The following is a 6,000-nucleotide window of genomic DNA, read 5'->3' on the forward strand; positions in this document are numbered from 1 at the left end:
GGCCGTTGTTTGTGTTTGGGGGCCTGTGGCTGGGAGTGGCCGACTGGCTCCTTAGAATCCATGATACGCAGGATGGGTCCCAGACCAGAGGTGGCACCAGTGCAAAGTCGGGCTGGTTTGATAGTACCAAGTGGCTCCTGCAATCTGCCATCCAGAAGCGGGGCAGCTTACTTTTGTTTGCCAGGGAAACGGGCCGAGGTTTGTGACTGGGGACCTATGGCTGGGAGTGACCGGCTGGCTCCTGAAAAGTTACGATAGGCAGGATGGTGACCAGACCCATGGTGGCACCAGTGCCAAGTTGGGCTGGTTTGATAGTACCAAGTGGCTCCTGTAATCTGCCATCAAATAGTTGGTAGGCGAGTTTTGTTTTCCAGGGAAAAGCGCCGTTGTTTGTGTTTGGGGGCCTGTGGTAGGGAGTGGCCGGCTGGCTAATTAGAATCCACGATACGCAGGATGGTTCCCAGACCAGAGGTGGCACCAGTGCCAAGACGGGCTAGTTTGATGGTGCAAAGTGGCTCCTGCAATCTGCCATCCAGAAGCGGGGTAGCTTACTTTTGTTTGCCAGGGAAACGGGCCGAGCTTTTTGTCTGGGGGCCTATGGCGGGGAGTGACCGGCTGGCTCCTGAAAAGATAAGATAGGCAGGATGGTGACCAGACCCATGGTGGCACCAGTGCCAAGTTGGGCTGATTTGATAAAACCAAGTGGCTCCTGCAATCTGCCATCAAAAAGTTGGCAGGAGAGTTTTGTTTCCCAGGGAAAAGCGCCGTTGTTTGTGTTTGGGGGCCTGTGGCTGGGAGTGGCCGGCTGGCTCCTTAGAATCCACGATACGCAGCATGGTATCCAGACCCATGGTGGCACCAGTGCCAAGTTTTGCTGGTTTGATAGTACCAAGTGGTTCCTGCAATCTGCCATCCAGAAGCAGGGCAGCTTACTTTTGTTTGCCAGGGAAACGGGCCGAGGTTTTTGTCTGGGGGCCTATGGCTGGGAGTGACCGGCTGGCTCCTGAAAAGCTATGATAGGCAGGATGGTGACCAGACCCATGGTGGCACCAGTCCCAAGTTGGGCTGATTTGATAGTACCAAGTGGCTCCTGCAATCTGCCGTCAAAATTTGGCAGGCGAGTTTTTATTTTCCAGGGAAAAGCGCCGTTGTTTGTGTTTGGGGGCCTGTGGCTGGGAGTGGCCGGCTGGCTGCTTAGAATCCACGATACGCAGGATGGTTCCCAGACCCAAGGTGGCACCAGTGCCAAGTCGGGCTAGTATGATGGTGCAAAGTGGCTCCTGCAATCTGCCATCCAGAAGCGGGGCAGCTTACTTTTGTTTGCCAGGGAAACGGTCCGAGCTTTGTGTCTCGGGGCCTATGGCTGGGAGTGACCGGCTGGCTCCTGAAAAGCTACGATAGGCAGGATGGTGACCAGACCCATGGTGGCACCAGTGCCAAGTTGGGCTGGTTTGATAGTACCAAGTGGCTCCTGCAATCTGCCATCAAAATGTCGGCAGGCGAGTTTTGTTTTCCAGGGAAAAGCGCCGTTGTTTGTGTTTGGGGGCCTGTGGCTGGGAGTGGCCGGCTGGCTCCTTAGAATCCACGATACGCAGGATGGTTCCCAGACCTGAGGTGGCACCAGTGCCAAGTCGGGCTGGTTTTATAGTACCAAGTGCGTCCTGCAATCTGCCATCCAGAAGCGGGGCAGCTTACTTTTGTTTGCCAGGGAAACGGGCCGAGCTTTGTGTCAGGGGGCCTATGGCTGGGAGTGACCGGCTGGCTCCTGAAAAGCTACGATAGGCAGGATGGTGACCAGACCCATGGTGGCACCAGTGCCATGTTCGGCTGATTTCATAGTACCAAGTGGCTCCTGCAATCTGCCATCAAAAAGTCGGCAGGCGAGTTTTGTTTTCCAGGGAAAAGCGCCGTTGTTTGTGTCTGCGGGCCTGTGGCTGGAGTGACCGGCTGGCTCCTTAGAATCCACGATACGCAGCATGGTTCCCAGACCCAAGGTGGCACCAGTGCCAAGTCGGGCTGGTTTGATAGTACCAAGTGGTTCCTGCAATCTGCCATCAAAAAGTTGGCAGGCGAGTTTTGTTTTCCAGGGAAAAGCGTCGTTGTTTGTGTTTGGGGGCCTGTGGCTGGGAGTGGCCGGCTGGCTCCTTAGAATCCACGATACGCAGGATGGTTCCCAGACCCAAGCTGGAACCAGTCCCAAGTTGGGCTGGTTTGATAGTACCAAGTGGTTCCTGCAATCTGCCATCCAGAAGCGGGGCAGCTTACTTTTGTTTGCCAGGGAAACGGGCCGAGGTTTGTGTCTGGGGGCCTATGGCTGGGAGTGACCGGCTGGCTCCTGAAAGGCTACGATAGGCCGGATGGTGACCAGACCCATGGTGGCACCAGTGCCATGTTGGGCTGGTTTGATAGTACCAAGTGGCTCCTGCAATCTGCCATCAAAAACTTGGCAGGCGAGTTTTGTTTCCCAGGGAAAAGCGCCGTTGTTTGTGTTTGGGGGCCTGTGGCTGGGAGTGGCCGGCTGGCTAATTAGAATCCACGACAGGCAGGATGGTTCCCAGACCAGAGGTGACACCAGTGCCAAGTCGGGCTAGTTTGATGGTGAAAAGTGGCTCCTGCAATCAGCCATCCAGAAGCGGGTTAACTTACTTTTGTTTGCCAGGGAAAAGGGCCGAGGTTTTTGTCTGGGGGCCTATGGCTGGGAGTGACCGGCTGTCTCCTGAAAAGCTACGATAGGCAGGATGGTTCCCAGACCTGAGGTGGCACCAGTGCCAAGTTGGGCTGGTTTGATTGTAGCAAATGGTTCCTGCAATCTACCATCCAGAAGCGGGGCAGCTTACTTTTGTTTGCCAGGGAAACGGGCCGAGCTTTGTGTCAGGGGGCCTATGGCTGGGAGTGACCGGCTGGCTCCTGAAAAGCTACGATAGGCAGGATGGTGACCAGACCCATGGTGGCACCAGTGCCATGTTCGGCTGATTTCATAGTACCAAGTGGCTCCTGCAATCTGCCATCAAAAAGTCGGCAGGCGAGTTTTGTTTTCCAGGGAAAAGCGCCGTTGTTTGTGTCTGCGGGCCTGTGGCTGGAGTGACCGGCTGGCTCCTTAGAATCCACGATACGCAGCATGGTTCCCAGACCCAAGGTGGCACCAGTGCCAAGTCGGGCTGGTTTGATAGTACCAAGTGGTTCCTGCAATCTGCCATCAAAAAGTTGGCAGGCGAGTTTTGTTTTCCAGGGAAAAGCGTCGTTGTTTGTGTTTGGGGGCCTGTGGCTGGGAGTGGCCGGCTGGCTCCTTAGAATCCACGATACGCAGGATGGTTCCCAGACCCAAGCTGGCACCAGTGCCAAGTTGGGCTGGTTTGATAGTACCAAGTGGTTCCTGCAATCTGCCATCCAGAAGCGGGGCAGCTTACTTTTGTTTGCCAGGGAAACGGGCCGAGGTTTGTGTCTGGGGGCCTATGGCTGGGAGTGACCGGCTGGCTCCTGAAAGGCTACGATAGGCCGGATGGTGACCAGACCCATGGTGGCACCAGTGCCAAGTTGGGCTGGTTTGATAGTACCAAGTGGCTCCTGCAATCTGCCATCAAAAAGTTGGCAGGCGAGTTTTGTTTTCCAGGGAAAAGCGCCGTTGTTTGTGTTTGGGGGCCTGTGGCTGGGAGTGGCCGGCTGGCTAATTAGAATCCACGACAGGCAGGATGGTTCCCAGACCAGAGGTGACACCAGTGCCAAGTCGGGCTAGTTTGATGGTGAAAAGTGGCTCCTGCAATCTGCCATCCAGAAGCGGGTTAACTTACTTTTGTTTGCCAGGGAAAAGGGCCGAGGTTTTTGTCTGGGGGCCTATGGCTGGGAGTGACCGGCTGTCTCCTGAAAAGCTACGATAGGCAGGATGGTGACCAGACCCATGGTGGCACCAGTGCCAAGTTGGGCTGGTTTGATAGTACCAAGTGGCTCCTGCAATCTGCCATCAAAAAGTTGGCAGGCGAGTTTGTTATCCAGGGAAAAGCGCCGTTGTTTTTGTTTGGGGGCCTGTGGCTGGGAGTGGCCGGATGGCTAATTAGAATCCACGATACGCAGCATTGTTCCCAGACCTGAGGTGGCACCAGTGCCAAGTTGGGCTGGTTTGATACTACCAAGTGCGTCCTGCAATCTGCCATCCAGAAGCGGGGCAGCTTACTTTTGTTTGCCAGGGAAACGGGCCGAGGTTTTGTCTGGGGGCCTATGGCAGGGAGTGACCGGCTGGCTCCTGAAAAACTACGATAGGCAGGATGGTGACCAGACCCATGGTGGCACCAGTGCCAAGTTGGGCTGGTTTGATAGTACCAAGTGGCTCCTGCAATCTGCCATCAAAAAGTTGGCAGGCGAGTTTTGTTTTCCAGGGAAAAGCGCCGTTGTTTGTGTTTGGGGGCCTGTGGCTGGGAGTGGCCGGCTGGCTCCTTAGAATCCAAAATACGCAGGATGGTTCCCAGACCTGAGGTGGCACCAGTGCCAAGTTGGGCTGGTTTGATTGTAGCAAATGGTTCCTGCAATCTACCATCCAGAAGCGGGGCAGCTTACTTTTGTTTGCCAGGGAAACGGGCCGAGCTTTGTGTCTGGGGGCCTATGGCTGGGAGTGACCGGCTGGCCCCTGAAAAGCTACGATAGGCAGGATGGTGACCAGACCCATGGTGGCACCAGTGCCATGTTCGGCTGATTTCATAGTACCAAGTGGCTCCTGCAATCTGCCATCAAAATGTTGGCAGGCGAGTTTTGTTTTCCAGGGAAAAGCGCCGTTGTTTGTGTCTGCGGGCCTGTGGCTGGAGTGGCCGGCTGGCTCCTTAGAATCCACAATACGCAGCATGGTTCCCAGACCCAAGGTGGCACCAGTGCAAAGTTGGGCTGGTTTGATAGTACCAAGTGGTTCCTGCAATCTGCCATCAAAAAGTTGTCAGGCGAGTTTTGTTTTCCAGGGAAAATCGCCGTTGTTTTTGTTTGGGGGCCTGTGGCTGGGAGTGGCCGGCTGGCTCCTTAGGATCCACGATACCCAGGATGGTTCCCAGACCAGAGGTGGCACCAGTACCAAGTCGGGCTGGTTTGATAATAACAAGTGGATCCTGCAATCTGCCATCCAGAAGCGGGGCAGCTTACTTTTGTTTGCCAGGGAAACGGGCCGAGCTTTGTGTCTGGGGGCCTATGGCTGGGAGTGACCGGCTGGCTCCTGAAAAGCTACGATAGGCAGGATGGTGACCAGACCCATGGTGGCACCAGTGCCAAGTTGGGCTGGTTTGATAGTACCAAGTGGCTCCTGCAATCTGCCATCAAAAAGTTGGCAGGCGAGTTTTGTTTTCCAGGGAAAAGCGCCGTTGTGTGTGTTTTGGGGCCTGTGGCTGGGAGTGGCCAGCTGGCTCCTTAGAATCCACGATACGCAGGATGGTTCCCAGACCCAAGGTGGCACCAGTGCCAAGTCGGGCTGGTTTGTTAGTACCAAGTGGTTCCTGCAATCTGCCATCCAGAAGCGGGGCAGCTGAATTTTGTTTGCCAGAGAAAAAGGCTGTTGTTTGTGTTTCGGGGCATATGGCTGGCAGTGGATGGCTGGCTCCTGAAAATCCATGATACGCAGCATGGTTCCCAGACCCAAGGTGGCACCAGTGCCAAGTCGGGCTGGTTTCATAGTACCCAGTGGCTCCTGCAATCTGCCATCCAGAAGAGGGGCAGTTGAATTTTGTTTTCCAGAGAAAAGGGCCGTGGTTTGTGTTTGGGGCCTATGGCTGAGAGTGACCGGCTGGCTCCTGAAAAGCTACGATAGGCAGGATGGTGACCAGACCGATGGTGGCACCAGTGCCAAGTCGGGCTGGTTTGATAATACTAAATAGCTCCTGCAATCTGCCATCCAGACGCGGGGCAGCGGATTTTTGCTTGCTGGAGAAAAGTTCCGTGGGTTTTTTTTGGGGGTATATGGCTGGACGTTGCCGGCTGACTCCTTAAAAACATCGATACGCAGGATGGTTCCCTGACCCAAGGTGGCATCAC

The sequence above is a fragment of the Melospiza melodia genome, chromosome 4 (assembly GCF_035770615.1).
Source record: "Melospiza melodia melodia isolate bMelMel2 chromosome 4, bMelMel2.pri, whole genome shotgun sequence".
Taxonomy (NCBI): domain Eukaryota; kingdom Metazoa; phylum Chordata; class Aves; order Passeriformes; family Passerellidae; genus Melospiza; species Melospiza melodia.